Genomic DNA, 16,879 nt, shown 5'->3' with positions numbered 1-16,879 from the left:
CAATTTCCAACCTTCCATTTGTATCTAAAATTCTGGAAAAGGCAGTTTCAAGCCAGTTATGTGACTATTTGTATAGAAATGATCTGTTTGAAGTCTTTCAGTCAGGGTTCAGAATTAATCATAGCACAGAGACAGCACTGGTTCGAGTCACGAATGACTTCCTTATGGCCTCAGATAAGGGATTAGTGTCCATACTGGTTCTACTGGACCTCAGATAAGGGATTCGTGTCTATACTTGTTCTACTGGACCTCAGATAAGGGATTAGTGTCCATACTGGTTCTACTGGACCTCAGATAAGGGATTAGTGTCCATACTGGGCCTACTGGACCTCAGATAAGGGATTAGTGTCCATACTGGTTCTACTGGACCTCAGATAAGGGATTAGTGTCCATACTGGTTCTACTGGACCTCAGATAAGGGATTAGTGTCCATATTGGTTCTACTGGACCTCAGATAAGGGATTAGTGTCCATACTGTTTTTTTTTTTTTTTTTTTTTTTTTTTTTTTTTTTTTTTTTTTTTTTTTTTTTTTTACCTTGTCTGCACACATATTATTGATTGATACCATGACGGTAGAAACCAAAAGTGTATATATGTGCATTATTACTATATGTAATATATACATATATATATACGCACACATATGCGTACACATACATAAATATACACATACAAACCCAGTGTTTTTTTTTTTTTTTTTTTTTTTTTTTTTTTTTTTTTGGGGGGGGGTGACGACATCCACTGCCAATCCAGGAAGCAGGAACACACGGAGACACACGTCAAGCACTGGAAATCTGCAACAAAAAAACCACAAACAAAGCACGAAACCGGCACGGAGCCATCCAAAACACGAACAGCAATCGACCTAAATCTTGAGATCTGATCGCAGTCTGAGCTAAGCTATCGCTACCGCTACCTAAACCCAAAAACTAGAGAGCCAGCATGCAGGTGAACAAGCCAGTGTGTATGTCTATGTGTGTGTGTGTGTATGTATATGATCATGCATGTGTGTGTGTGTGTGTGTGTGTGTGTGTGTATGCATGTGACTAAATGACTATATGTGTGTGTGTATGTGTGTGTGTGTGTGTGTGTGTGTGTGTGTGTGTGTGTGTGTAATAAACCAAACAAAGCTCCACCTGAAGTGTATCTATAGTGGGGGAGGGGGGGGAGCAACCCCGCCACCCGCGAGACCAGAGGCCGACAAGGAAGAGCCCGGAACCCAGGCCACCGGCAACCCCACAGAGGGGAGAAGTAGGAGGGAGGCAACCCACCGCCTGCGAGGCCCCCCCCCCACCCGGCGGCGGCCGAGGGGGCCCGCGGGCGGGGCCCCCACGGCGCGGAAAGAAGCAGCCAGGGATCCCGCGGCGGCGGACCGCGACCCAGGCAATCCCCGGCCACCCGGTCCGGGCCGGACACGCGGCCAGGAGGCCCTCACCCTTCAGGCCAACGACCCCCACCCGGCAGGGGGCCAGCCTGCCCGGAGAGACAGAGCCGCCCCGGCCGCCGACGCGGGCAGGCGCACCCGTCCCCCACGAAAGTGGCCCTCCAAGACCAGAGGGGCGCCCCGCCGTAGAGGCAGCGGGGGGGACCGGAGACGGGCCCGGAGAGAGGGAACCCCCCAACAAGGCGACACCCGCGCAGGCCCGACAACGGAGGGCCCCAGACCCAGGCATCCCATTCATTCATCCATTCACCTATTCGATACCTATACTAATAATAATATAATATACTATACATAATAATAATAATAATACTAATAATAATACTAATAATAATAATAATAATAACCATCTTTGTATAAAATAATATTGATAAATTATTAAGTTTTTGATGTCCTGCCAATGGAGGCTCAAATCCTCCATGGCAGGACCCTTCCATACCGCATTCCCACCGACACAGACATACAATCACGCACCGTTTCCCCCTCCCCGGGGGGATCCAGCACCGCCAGAAGGCACCCCAGGCTGCACGGCGGGCCCCGCCAGGCCCGGGTAACCCGACCCACCCGTCCCAGGCCCAGGCCGGTGAGGGAACGCGGGTGATGTGGGACCCCCTCCCGCCCCTTGTGTTGAGTGCATGTGATTAATGCCATAAAAACAGGGAGGAGGGAGGGCCAAGTATCGATTGACACAGACCCCCCCCCCTCCCGAACTACGTGTCCTTGTCAAATGTATTTATTAAGTGTTGAATGTGCAGTGTCTATTTTGCTGTTAAAACCGTGAGGCGGGGAGTGCCAGGCCCCGCGGGACAGTGCCCCCCACGACCCGGACCCCCCGCCTTTCGCCTATGTGCGTATGAATCGTGTAGGGGGGGCAAGAGGGGGAGCGGAGGCCGAAGCCAGGAAGCAGGACCAGCAAAGCCGGCCCTGATAAGACACCCGCGTCCCCCCACCGGCCGTCCAGTAGACGGGGGCCGGCCCCCCGAGCCGGGCAAGGGCCCCACCGTACCCCCAAGGGCGCCCCCGGCGCCGCCGGAGCCCCCAGACGGAGGGGGAAACGGTCCAACATCCTCCCATTCATACTGACAACATAAGACATAGATACCTGGGAATGGTGCCACCCCGCCGTCGCGCCTGCCCGTGCACCCCCCGGTCAGGGGAGGCCCGCTCCCCGGACCCGGCCCCACCCCCCCCCGAGGCCACCCCGGCGGACACCCCAAGGGTCCCGGAGTCCCCACATCCGCAGGGGCACTTGGCCCCCGCCCAGCGACGGAGGACCAAGGCAGCAATGCCCCCCCAGCGCAGACAGCCACCCCCCACCCAGGCAGGGCCGGGCCCTCCGGGTGGGACCCCCACGCCCACGGCCCCGCCCCCCCCCGGGAGGCCCGGAGACGCCCCAGCCACAGCCCCCCGCCCGAGCCCTCCCCAGCCACCCCCCCCCCCACCGCCATGAGGTAACCCCCCCCCACAGGCCCCCAAGGCCCCCACCGGCTAGGGACAGGGCCCCGCGGCCCCCCCCACCGCCCCCCAGGGGCCACCCGAGGCCCGCGCCCCAGACCCCCCAAGCCGACCCCCAACCCCAAGGGCTACGAGATCACCACCCCCCCGCCCCCACTAGGTAACGAAGCCAATAAACGGGGACCACAGAGAGTGCAATTCAGCCGAATGTTGTTCAGTGGAGGCAGACATTATCTCACTACTAATATGATCTGATAAAAGATTCCTAAAATGGTTGATACATAAACTGGATTTTTGTTTCCAATTTACTAGAATGGTTTTCTTTGCGATACATAAGGCAGTGAGAACCCGGTGTGTCCAATTAGGATCTATTTGAGTGTCTCCCAGGTGACCTAATATACATACCGTGGGGCACACTGGGATTCTGTGGTTGATCCATGTGGATAAATCCTCACAAATCTCCTTCCAGAACCTCTGTACCGGTGTACAGAACCATAAAGCATGCATATAATTATCTGGGGTGTTCTCTGTGCACTGTGAACAGATATTAGAGGTGACAAAGCCCATCTGGAACATCCTTTGTCCAGTATAATGTGTTCTATGAAGAACTTTGTACTGTATAAGTTGTAGGTTTGGGTTTTTAGTCATAGTAAACGTATTTAAGCATATTTGTGACCAAGAAAACTGGTCGGTATTAAGAGAGAGATCCGCCTCCCACTTAGAGATCGGGAGAGAGACTGAATCGTCCAGTTTAGACACTAACCTGTAGAGTTTTGATAACAACTTTAAAGTGCTTAGATTCAATAAATCTATTATCTTAGCGGGAAGTTTTAAATCTAATTGGCTAATTTTGTATGTTTTATTTATTATTGCCTTAAGTTGTTGATACTCTAAAAATGTATTCCTGCTAACTCCGTATTGAACAATAAGTGTATTGAAAGGTACAAACTGTCCTCCTACAATTACGTGCTGTAAGTACCGTATTCCTTGATCTCTCCATTGAACGAAGTTAACCATCTTTTTATCCTTTTTCACGATGTCTGGGTTGTTCCATATGGGTGTACGGTCACATGGAAAAAGTGAAATTTTAGCTATTTTAAGAAATTCCCACCAAGCTGATAAAGTTGTGCTAATATTAATGCTTTTGAAACATTGATGACGTTTGATACTTTGACTAATAAATGGTAACTCTGAAATTTCTAGTTCATTACAAAACACTTGCTCTGAGTCCAGCCATTGACTATCTAAAGGATGATCTTTTGACCATTTTACAATATACTGTAACTTACTGGCTATGAAGTAATACTGAAAATTAGGTAATTCTAAACCTCCATATTCTTTGGATTTTTGCAATGTCTTTAAACTAATACGTGGAGTTTTATTTTTCCACAGAAATTTTGATACATATGAGTCCAACGATTTAAACCAGGAAAGAGGGGGTTTGCATGGTATCATTGAGAAAAAATAATTTACTTTTGGTAAAACCATCATTTTAATGGTGGCTATTCTACCCATGAGCGAAATGGGGAGAGAGCTCCATCTGGAAAGATCATCTTCTATTTTCTTTATAAGCTGAACATGATTTAATTTTATTAACTCTGACAGCCTAGGGGAGATGTTTATGCCTAAATATCTAATGTTCCCTGATTGTAATTGAGTATTGGTTATATTCCTAAAATTGCAGTTAACACACAAAACTGTGGATTTAGACCAATTAATAGAATAATCAGACAGAGATGAAAATCCCTCTATAAGTGCAATTGTCTGTGATAGTGAAGATCGTGAGTTCTGGAGGAAGAGGAGTACGTCATCCGCATAAAGACTTATTTTGTGCTCTAATATTTTACATTGTATACCTTTAATATTTTGATTTTGTCTAATAGCTGCTGCTAAAGGTTCAATAAATATTGCAAATAATGAGGGAGAGAGAGGGCAACCCTGTCTAGTGCCTCTTTGCAAGGTAAAACTTGTAGAGATTTGATCATTTGTCCTTACACGTGCCTTGGGAGAGCTGTATAATATTTTTATCCAGTCAATGAAAGATTCGCCAAATCCAAATTTATGCAAAGTTGCCAATAGAAACTTCCAATTTACCTTATCAAATGCTTTTTCCGCGTCTAAGGATATAATAGTAGTCTCCTGTTTATTGATACTCGAATAGTCTATAATATTTAATAATCTGCGAATATTAGTAGACGAATGTCTACCTTTAATGAAGCCTGTTTGATCCGGATGTATAATAGAAGGGGTGACTCTTTTCAGACGTTCAGTAATGGCCTTGCTAATTATTTTAAGGTCTACATTTATCAATGAAATTGGGCGGTAGCTCGATGGGAGCAAGGGATCCTTGTCCGGTTTTAATAAAAGACTAATATTAGCAGAGTTCATATTTAAGGGTAAGCTTTTATTCTCCCTAGCATTTAGAATCATTTTATAAAATGTTGGTGCTAATATACTCCAGAATTCCTTGTAAAATTCAGCTGGGAAACCATCTGGGCCCGGAGCTTTATTACTGGGCATATGTTGAAGAGCTTCATGGAGTTCTCCTATTGAGAGCGGTGAGTCTAAATTCGTAACCTGTTCCTGATGTAACTTCGGCAGATTAATGTCTCCAAGAAACTCATTAATGGATTGATCAGATGGTTCAATTTGTGACGAGTATAATTTATAGTAAAAGTCTCTAAAGACTGAATTTATTAAACAGGGATCATGTGTAACTCCCCCTGACTGGTCCTTAATGGATGTTATGGTTGTTTTTTCTTTGTTTATTTTTAATTGATTGGCTAAGTATTTTCCCGATCTGTTAGCATGTGCAAAGTTTTCCAGGCGAAGCCTTTGTACTAGAAACTGTGTTTTTGCGTCAATTATTTTATTTAATTCTATTTTAGTTTTCCTTATTCTGTTAAGGATACGTTCGTCTGCAGAGGTCTGGAAGGCCTCCTCTAGCGTCTTTATTTCACACTCTAATTCTTTTGTTTTTAAGTTGTCTTTTTTTTTCTTATTTGAAGAAAAGGAAATTATTTTGCCTCGCATTACTGCTTTTCCTGCTTCCCATAGAACGCTCGCTGATATTTCCGGCTGGTCGTTATTTTGTAAAAATATATCCCATTCTTTCTTAAAGAAATTAATAAAGTCGGGGTCTTTGAGCAATGATGTATTAAATCTCCAAACTTTGGAGGATGATACGCTCCCCCTCTTCCCCAGAGTGAAAGAAACAGGTGCGTGATCGCTAATAATGATTGGGTGAATTTGTGATTCTGAGATATCTCTCATCAGAGAGCTACTGACTAAAAAATAATCTAACCTAGAATATGAGTGATGAACGGCTGAGAAAAAAGTGTAGTTCCTAAGGGTTGGGTGTAGAGAGCGCCATGTATCGCAAAGACCCAGATCATTCATGTATTGCTTAACAATACTTGCTGACTGCCAACTCCTGTGTCCGCCTGCATTACTGAGCCTGTCCACTCCAGGGTCCAGAACCATGTTGAAGTCTCCTCCGATGATGACTGTGTTGTCTAGGTGAGCAGAAAGTGAGGTGAAAAAAGAGTGAAAAAACGAGGAGTCATCAACATTTGGGCCATATACATTAGAAATACATAAATTCAAGCTTTGAATTTGCAAGACTAAAATTAAATATCTACCCTCTGAGTCAATGTGAGTGTCCTTTACGGTGAAATTTACTCTTTTATTAATGAGAATTGCTACCCCTCTTTGTCTGGAGTTGTAACAGGCGCAGAAAACATGCGGAAATTGTGCCGTGGCCAATGCATCTACCGAAGCTTTAACTAAATGAGTTTCTTGCAGTAGGACAATGTCCGCCTGCAGAGTTTGTATGTGGTTAAGAAGTTTTAATCTCTTTGCCGTGTTCCCGGCTCCGTTTACGTTCCAGGTGACAAACTTTAATTTATCCATAATCCAATCATTGAAAGTAACATTATATGTAAGTGGTAATGTTGCATGAAAAGCTGTTGTATGTGTGTGTGCCATGTTATTCTAGATGTGTGAAATGTGTGTTTGTACCAATTTACCAAACCGAGAAAGAAAGTGCAGCAGAGTGGGACATAGAGGGAAGAAAGAAAAAAAAAGGGGAAAGGGAGTGAGGTGGGGGGGAGGGAGATAATTCTAAACATGATAGAAAAAGAAATAGAGAAAATAAAAAAAAGAGAGAGAAAGGCAATCACCAGTGTGAGCCTATAACTTACCGAGACTAGCAGAGCAAGAATTATTAATACATTAATATATACCGAGAATATTTTATGAAACTATATCTAATCTAATCACCAAGTGTTTATGTAACTATATCTGACCTAATCACCAGTTAGTAAGAAAGAAAGAGAGGAAAAGAAAGTAAATTTTGTACTCATCCTTTTTAGAAGAGCCAGGGCGTGATGTTGGAGTCGCGGTACAGTTGTCCGTTCACGTACAGCTTGTCCACGGTGATGACAGCACGAGATCCCTCCGTCATGAACCTCCTCCGGACCGGGAAGAGGACTCGGCGACGGTCCAGGATCTCCCGGGGGAACTGGTCGTTCACGGAGAACGGCAATCCGCGTAGCTGTGGCCCCCGTCTTCTCACAAGCTCTTTGTCTTTATAGTGTTCGAATTTAGCAACAATGGGCCTGGGTCTCTGGGCTTCGGGTCTTCTTCCTCCTAGGCGATGGACGCGGTGAAACGTGATGGAGTTCGCCAGGTCTTCTGGAAGCTTCAGGTGGTTCCGGATGAAATCCTGGACGGATTGTTCAGGATCTTCATCAGGTTTCTCCGGGATCCCCGAGAACACCAAGTTGTCCCTCATGGAACGAGCTTGAAGGTCTAAAACGGCCTCCTTTAAAGATTTATTTTCATTTTGGAGTCGGCTAAAACCCTCTGACATGGATTTCATCGACTTCTTCAGATTGGTGTTTTCAGCCATCAATTTTTCCACCTGCTGGTTACCGTATTCCACAGCTTCTCTTAATGACTGGAATTCCTTGTGCAGGACTTCCACCAGGGATAAACGGGAGTCATGGGAGGCCAAGCGGGTGTCAATGGACCTCAGAATGTCCTCGGTGGTATTTCCTGGAGGAGAGATTGCTCCAGGGGTCCATACTGATTCTACTGGACCTCAGATAAGGGATTAGTGTCCATATTGGTTCTACTGGACCTCTGCTGCTTTTGACACTGTAGATCAGCATTTTACTGCACAGGTTAGAGCATGTTGTTGGGATTAAAGGGACAGCTCTACGTTGGTTTAAATCATATCTATCTGACAGGTTCCAGTTTGATCATGTACTTGAGGTTTCTTCCGAACAGTCAAGGGTCTGTTATGGTGTTCCGCATGGTTCAGGGCTAGGGCCAATCTTGTTCAGTTTATACATGCAGCCATTGGGAAGTATAATCCAGAATCACGGCATACACTTTCATTGCTATGCTGATGATACACAGCTCTATTTGTCTATGAAGCCGGATGAAACGGAACCATTAGTTAAACTTCAGGCATGTCTTAGGGACATCAAGGACTGGATGTCCAGAAATTTCTTGCTTCTAAATTCAGATAAAACAGAGGTTATCATTTTTGGTCCAGAGCATCTTAGGAAGGGATTAGATGGTGTTGCGATGGCTTCCAGTGCAACTGTGAGAAACCTTGGTGTTGTTTTTGATCAGGATTTGTCGTTTAAACCATATGTTAATCAGGTTTGTAAAATAGCGTTTTTCCATCTCCGTAATATTGCAAAAATTAGGAAAATCCTCTTGTAGAGTGATGCAGAAAAACTAGTTCATGCGTTTGTATCTTCTAGACTGGATTACTGTAATGTGTTGTTAGCAGGATGTCCAAGTAATTTGCTGAATAGGCTCCAGCTGATCCAGAATGCAGCAGCACGAGTACTGACAGGAATCAGCAGGAGAGACCACGTCTCTCCAGTGTTAGCATCGCTCCATTGGCTACCTGTAAAATTCAGAATCCAATTTAAAAATTGTATTACTTGCATATAAAGCCCAAAACGGCTTAGCTCCGCAGTATTTACAAGACCTGATAGTGCCTTATGTTCCTGGCAGAGCTCTCCGCTCCCAGAGTGCAGGTTTACTCGTAGTTCCTAGAGTATCTAAATGTAGATTTGGAGGGCGGGCGTTCTGCTATCAGGCACCATTATTATGGAACCAACTTCCAATCTGGGTTAAGGAGGCTGACACCACCTCCACCTTTAAAACTAAACTTAAAACCTTTCTGTTTAGAAAAGCCTATACTTAGTGTTTAGTAAACCTCTAGCTGGTGTTGGTAAATCTCTAGATAGTGTAAACTCTAGTGTGTTAGAGTCAGTAGTCATAGTTGCAGCTATAGAACAAGACTATAATAGTTAGTCTCAAATATAGCTTTGCAGTAGATATGCTGCTATAGGCTTATGCTGCAGGGGGGCACCGTCATGATCCGCTGGGCGGTGCCTCTCACCCTTCTTCTCCTCTCCTTTTCCCTTTCTCTCTTCTCCATTTCCATTTTTATTTATTATAAATATCTCATAGCTATCGTTTTTGTCCATCGTTCCTGTAGTTTCTTGTGCCGGCCCCCCTTTTTTCTCTTTTGTGCATGTTTGCAGGCCCGAGCCTCGGGAGCTGCGTTCTGGCCTGCGATCCCGGTACCCCCCCCCCCCCCCCCCCATCCCCGGTCATCCCGTTGCTGCTTCCACCTGCCTACGTGGATGTCTGCTGTGTGCTGCTGACGCCCCCCCCCCCCCCCTCTGATCATCCCGTTGCTGCTTCCGCCTGCCTGCGCCCTCCCCCTCTGGTCATCCCGTTGCTGCTTCCGCCTGCCTGTGCCCCACCCCCACCTCTGGTCATCCCGCTGCTGCTTCCACCTGCCTGCTGTGTGCTGCTGACGTCCCCGACTCCCCCAGTCTGGCCTTCGGCAGGAGGATCCCCCCTTATGAGCCTGGTCCTGCTCAAGGTTTCTTCCCTCCTAAAGGGGAGTTTTTCCTTGCCACTGTTTGGCTTAAGGCTTTTCTCCCACTATGGGAGTTTTTACCTGCCATTGTTTATGTAATAATTGCTCGGGGGTTTATGTTTATGTTTATGTTCATGTTCTGGATCTCTGGAAAGCGTCTAGAGACAACATCTGTTGTATTAGACGCTATATAAATAAAATTGAATTGAATTAATGAAATATAATATGAATGTAGCACAGGTTACGATTTAAGCATTGAAAAACCCTGCAGAATTGTAGAATTGAAATATCAAAAACACTACCGAATCATGTAGTCTGAGGAGAATTAAGCTCACTATTTAACATTCAATACATCTTTACCATAGACTACGATTTCATCCAAAAATTATTAACATCGGGTTTCACACAAAGTCAACATATCAATTAACTGCTCATCATTTATACATAGGGCCCGATTTACTAAGATCCTAAATAAAGAGTACTAAATTGCGTGTGCACTGAAAAAGTTTGCGCGTGCTGTTGCGTGGTTTGCGGGTGATCAACTAAGATTGCGTGCGCAATTGATAACAGGTGCAAACAGCAGTATTTAAATGAGGTGTTGCGTGTCTTACGGTTTGCGAGCGCAAACTCTGCGCCATGGAGAGTCTGGATGGAATGCACAGTCACAAGTCACAAGCGCAAAATGAAATTTGACGAGTTGGAGTTAGAGATATTAGTGGAAGAGGCAAATAAACACATTCATGAACTACAGCAAAGAAATTTAAACATTACCAAAAGAAACACAATATCGGAGAAAACCTGCGATAGAATAAATGCAGTTGGTAACACAAAAAACGGAAAAACGTCTGGTTTTTCATATTTCAATTTTAGGCACAGATCAAAAATACGAAATAGAAAAACGGGCCACAGGACTGAATTTGATTTTAATATTGAATTGGTCGGGTTTGCGTGACCCGGCGGTGCTCGGCATGATCTGAGGAGAAAAAGACATCGGCTATATCAGACGCAGAGCTGGAGAGCGCTTTGATTCATCTATTTATGAGTTAAGTTTTTATTCAGATGTCCACAGTATATTGCAAATATTATATATTATATAGCAAACACTGACAGTAAATGTGTGACAGACGGGACCATCATATGGCCGAAAGAAGAGAAGTGTTCAGAACAGCGCACAGAGCGCACACTAAAGGCTGATTTATGGTTCCGCGTCACACCAACGCAGAACCGACGGCGTAGGGTACGCGGCGACGCACACCGCACCGCGACCCTATACGCTGTCGGCTACGCCGTCGATTTAACGCGAACCATAATTCAGGCGAAGCTGCAGTCTGTCTGCGCTGATCACTGACACAGCGGGTCGGAGCGGATTTGGTCATGATGTTTAACCTGTGTTTTGTGATTAATAAGCACGGGTTTTAATTAAATGTAATTTACGAAGGATGATTTCACGTTCAATAAGATAAGTAATCAATAAAATACCAAGTTTGGCACAAAGGCTTGGCCTGCTTGTGGGCGAGTGGAGGGGGGCACAATAAGAGAAGGTGGCAAGATATAAGGCGAAGAACTAAAGAAAAAGTGGCCTTTAATAAAACTTGTGCAACCATTTTTAAAATATCATGCAGCAGAATAAAGACTCTCTCTCTGCGTATTCTTTGATTTTGGATGTCGCCTCCTTGCCACAATAACGGCAGCAGCAGATTAGCACCTTCCTTTCGTATTAAATACATACGCAATCACAATACGCGCAATTACTTTCAGGCTTGGTAAATCTCATTGCGCGTGGTAAATGGAGCAATTTGCATCTTCCCCTCCCAGTATTTAGGATTTCTGCCGGGTACGCCCCATATTGATTATTCATCAGGGCAAAAGTACTAACTGAATTGCGTGTGCAATTTTGCGCATTTCAGAGACGCAGTCGTCTTTGCACGCTGTTAGTAGATCAGCTCGCACATTGGTTTGCGGGTGCTGTCAAGATTGCACAGGTTTTTACGCACGCAAACCTTTAGTAAATCAGGCCCATAGACCGGCCATAAATTTAAAATCAATTTTCAGTCACAAACATATTTTCACATGGCAAACACATTCAAAATATCATCAAGCAATTTTTACATTTGTTTTCTTAAAGTCCATTCCACCTTTTCAGTCCGTTTGGGAATAATCCTTTTCAAGGTTTAGTTCGTCGGGTGCTTTTATTAAACAACGTCTCTCACCATGCTGAGTTCGCTGCTCATGCCGTTGACATTTCACTCACCACGCCGAGTTTTCACTGTAGCAGACCTTGGATTGAAGACAGAGTCACGACTGATGCGTAAGGTTTCTTTATTCAGGTCGCATCCAGAATCATGACGACTTTCTTTCATAAATCCTTACGACACCGTAAAAACTATATAAAGAAAAGGGATACAAACAATTCATTAAACTAATTTCCACAGCGCGTACAAACAACTCATGAATGAAACAGGTCATAATTAAATTATACAATGCTAAAAACATACACAACTATATCTAAATGTTAAGAAAACAACAAGAAAACAAACAAACATCGTACCTCGCTGCACTCTCCAAGGAATGCAAACAAAGGAATTCCTTTCTTGTCATACGAATAGACGAATAGGTGATTGTCCGTTCGTCACCATCAATATTATAAAGAATGTATGGACCATCCAAGATGGGGGCCGCGCTGAACGTCAGCTCCAATAGGCAGCGTCAGTCTATGAGGCGTCTACGTACAGTATATATGTCTATGGCTGTCCGCGTATGAGTTTTTAACAAAAACAGTCCCCGAAAAAAGAAAGAAAAAAAAAAAGAAGTACAATTGCTGCTGCTGGAGAAGTGTTGAGAAAATAAGCGATCAACATTTCAAAATAAAGAGACCGTATGAGACCGTAGAAGGAAGAGGAGGAGAGAAAAAAGAACTTGGGAAAGCACGGAGCAATTGTCATTGAATGCTTGAACGCAGGGTCTGGAGTTGCCCAGACTAGGAGAAGCACAGGAGGTCAGATCCACAACGGGCCGACAGCCTCCTCTGAGTCGGGTTGCAGTCCAAGATGCGATCCCCCCTGACCCTAAATCACATTAGACAGAATTAAACAAAATTAATCAGGAGGGGAGGCGGGGGAAGGGGAATAGGGGGAAAAAAATATATATAAATACATAAATAAATATATATATACACACATATATTATACAGTATAAAAATGTAAAAATGCTTAGAATCAAAAAGGGAGGGGGGCTTTCCTTTCACTGCCGTCCTACCTGCCTCTTGCTGGGGCTCCCGGTCGGGCAACTGGAGTCTGGTGGGGGGGCTCGTTTTGGTGGGGGCCCACTGCTGGTGGGGGGGCCACCTGCTCGCCTCCCTGATGCATCATGGGTAGGTTTAATCTGACCCCCTGCTCGCTTTCCTGACGCCCCGGTCTGACTTCACCCCTCATTGCAATACATAAATTACCAATTATAACTCTAATAATTATTCCTGGCATTATCATGATATATTGTTTCATAGTGTATTATTATATTAAGTTATGAAATCTCATGGGATGTTAAACTATAGTATTAGAATAGAATAGAATAGAATAGAATCCTTTATTGTCACTGTAAACATTGTTTCCAACATCGCTGTGAAATCAGTTTAGCAGCTCCACATGACAGCATAACACTCACACAGAAACAACAAGAATAAAATAAATAAAATCACTTGTGCAAAATTGTAATATAAAAAATATAAAATTAACTGTAAATTTAGTGCAATATTATCTGGGGCAATAATTGCACTTGGTTGTGTGTATGAGTGTGTGTGGGAGGGGTTGGGGGATTGGTGTCCGTCCATGTCAGGTGGGCTGGGTTAGGGGTGGGGTGATGGCTTTGACGGCCTGATGGAAAAAGCTGTTACTCAGTCTTATTATTTTGTTATATATTATTGTATGGTGATATCATTTTGTTATATGTTATAATATTATAAAAATTATCATGTTATATTAGGATATTACTATATTATTATGCTATATTTATATTATATCGTGCTACACCACTCTATATGATAATTATTTATTTGTTTACTTATTTATTCTCGAATTAATATTCTTAATTTATTTATATACTTTCATCATCTTATTTACACGCACACACACACACACGCACACACACACACCTAGATAGATATCATTGTAACTGATGTCGTCTTTTGTCGCTGTTTGCACTGTATGTTAATAAAAAAAAAAAAAAAAAAAAAACAATGCGTGAATGCTTATGCTACCGGCAGTAGCATAATTATGGGGAGTCGATGGAGAACTCATCGAGGAAGGCTTCAACCTCATTAGGGGAGCGAAAAAAATTTGGTCTTGGATGGAAAGATCATGGAGTATTTCAAACTGCCGGCGTTTATGGACGAGTGCAGGGCTGAAATCCGGGTAGATATGGACTCGTGTGCCGTTGTACACAAGCTGCCTCTTCTCCCTGGAGAGCTTCATGATCCTGATCTTGTCCTGGAAGTAACAGACCGTGACAGTCAGAGATGGCCCTGGGTTCAGGTTCTGCCTCGCAGAATAGCTCCATCTCCATGAAATACCTCCACATCATTCAGGTGTGGGAACTCAGACCTCTCCAGTATGACTTCATCTTTCAGCTGCTTTCTGGGGATTGTCACATTACATGCAGGCAGCATTTTAAAGTGTTGCTCCAACTCCTGTTTGGTTGTGCGAGTCATGTAGCATCCTCTAACACATTAAAACACTTACAATGCAACGTGCTGTTTTCTAAAATGCCACAAGTTGTCACAAACTGTCTCCTTCAGGACTCTGCAGATGGAGAAAGATGAACCGGATCAGTTTTTGAAGCATTCCAGTTTTTTCCAGATCCCAGAGGTCGTACTAGTTGCATAACTAATCTGCTGCAGAGAGGCTCTCGTAACATGGGAAATGAGGAAGGGCTTTGTTTCCTGTTGTGGGAGAGTATGTCATCAAGATCCAGCAACGTGGATGCAACAGTAGACAAATGATAAAATAAACAAACACGCTTAAACTAATAAACACAGTTGTGACGGGATCAGCGGTCCGGCTCACAACGTACAACTAAGCTAGTTAAATGTGTTAACTAAGTTTCTCTGCCCAGACACAAAACAGCCTTCCATCCATCCATTCATTTTCTTCCGCTTATCCGGAACCGGGTCGCGGGGGCAGCATTCTCAGCAGAGACCATGTCCAGACTTCCTTCACCCCAGACTCTTCCTCCAGCTCTTCCTCCAGCTCTTCCTCCAGCTCTTCCTCCAGCTCTTCCTCCAGCTCTTCCTCCAGCTCTTCCTCCAGCTCTTCCTCCAGTTCTTCAGAGCTCTTCGAGACGTTCCCAGGCCAGCCTGGGTCCTGTCCCGGGTCTTCCCCGGGGTCTTCTCCCGGTGGGACATGCCTGGAACACCTCCCTAGGGAGGAGGGACATGCCTGGAACACCTCCCTAGGGAGGAGGGACATGCCTGGAACTCCTCCCTAGGGAGTAGGGACATGCCTGGAACTCCTCCCTAGGGAGTAGGGACATGCCTGGAACTCCTCTCTAGGGAGTAGGGACATGCCTGGAACTCCTCCCTAGGGAGGAGGGACATGCCTGGAACTCCTCCCTAGGGAGGAACGACATGCCTGGAATACCTCCCTAGGGAGGAGGGACATGCCTGGAACTCCTCCCTAGGGAGGAGGGACATGCCTGGAACACCTCCCTAGGGAGGAGGGACATGCCTGGAACACCTCCCTAGGGAGGATCCAGGAGGATCCGGTACAGATGCCCAAGCCACCTCAGCTGACTCCTCTCAATGTGAAGGAGCAGCGGCTCGACTCCGAGCTCCTCCCGGGTGACCGAACTCCTCACCCTCTCTCTAAGGGTACGTCCAGCCACCCTGCGGAGGAAACTCATCTCTAAGGGAGCATCCAGCCACCCTGCGGAGGAAACTCATCACTTGTATCCGCGATCTTATCCTTTCGGTCACTACCCAAAGTTCATGACCATAGGTGAGGGTGGGGGCGTAGATTGACTGTCTTCCAGATGACTTTCATTTACTGGAAAAGACACTCTTAGATAGTCTTAAACAAGGTCACTGTTGGAGCTATTTGTCACTTTTGTATTATTTAATAATTTATTATTTAGTTTTTTGTGGTTTAGTTTTAATTTTAACTTTTAATTTGTTTATGATATTTAGTATTGATTAAGTTTTGTTACTTAACCATGCATTTATTTTAAAGGCACCGGGTGAGATTACATATATGGGTTGGCAGACACAGGTGAGCCAGGCCCCTGGGAGGGCAGATGTTTTTTTACCAGGGCAAGAGAGGCGTCAGAGAGCCATTGTTCTTTGTTTGTTTGTTTGCCAGTTAAATAAACCTCTGGAAACTTTATTTTTTGCCTGGACAATGGACTTTGTTTATATCCTGCGTAAATTCACTCCCTAGGTGTCTCAGTGGCCGTTTGATTTGACTCAGTTTATTATAGTTTGATACTTTTGAGTTATTTATTTTATTATTTTTTTAAAATGTATTTATTTATTTTTTCTATAATTCTCCTGGAGGACAAATAGCCACTACAGTTCCTTTGTCTCAAAATTCTATTCCAAGCTGCAACACTTGACTACAGGCAGACTGTCAGTCTTACAGAAATCATGGGAGACTCAGTTGTAAACAACAATAGACAGTGATACATGGGAGGAAATTTTACTCTTAACTTCGAAAATATCCATATGCAACAGACTCAGAGAAATGCAATATAATATTCTACAGAATGTCTATATATCTCCATATACAGTATGTATAGTAAATATACAGCAGGGACCTCTCCAAACTGTCAAAAATGTAAGACTACTTTAGGAACAAGATTGCACTGTCTTTGGGAATGTTAAAAGATTCAACGTTTCTGGCAAACTGTATGTGATGAGGTTAATGTGATAATCAAACAACAATTACAGCCAAACCCACTACTATGTCTATGGGATGTATCCCTGAATCACTAAAACGGCATAAAAACATTTTACAGTTTTTGCTTATGTTGGGCCGGATGGATATCATGACTAAGTGGGTGGAAGAAGAACCTCCCTCAAC

Source organism: Cololabis saira, chromosome 20, assembly GCF_033807715.1.
Source record: "Cololabis saira isolate AMF1-May2022 chromosome 20, fColSai1.1, whole genome shotgun sequence".
Taxonomy (NCBI): Eukaryota; Metazoa; Chordata; class Actinopteri; order Beloniformes; family Belonidae; genus Cololabis; species Cololabis saira.
This window is presented reverse-complemented; position numbering follows the sequence as displayed.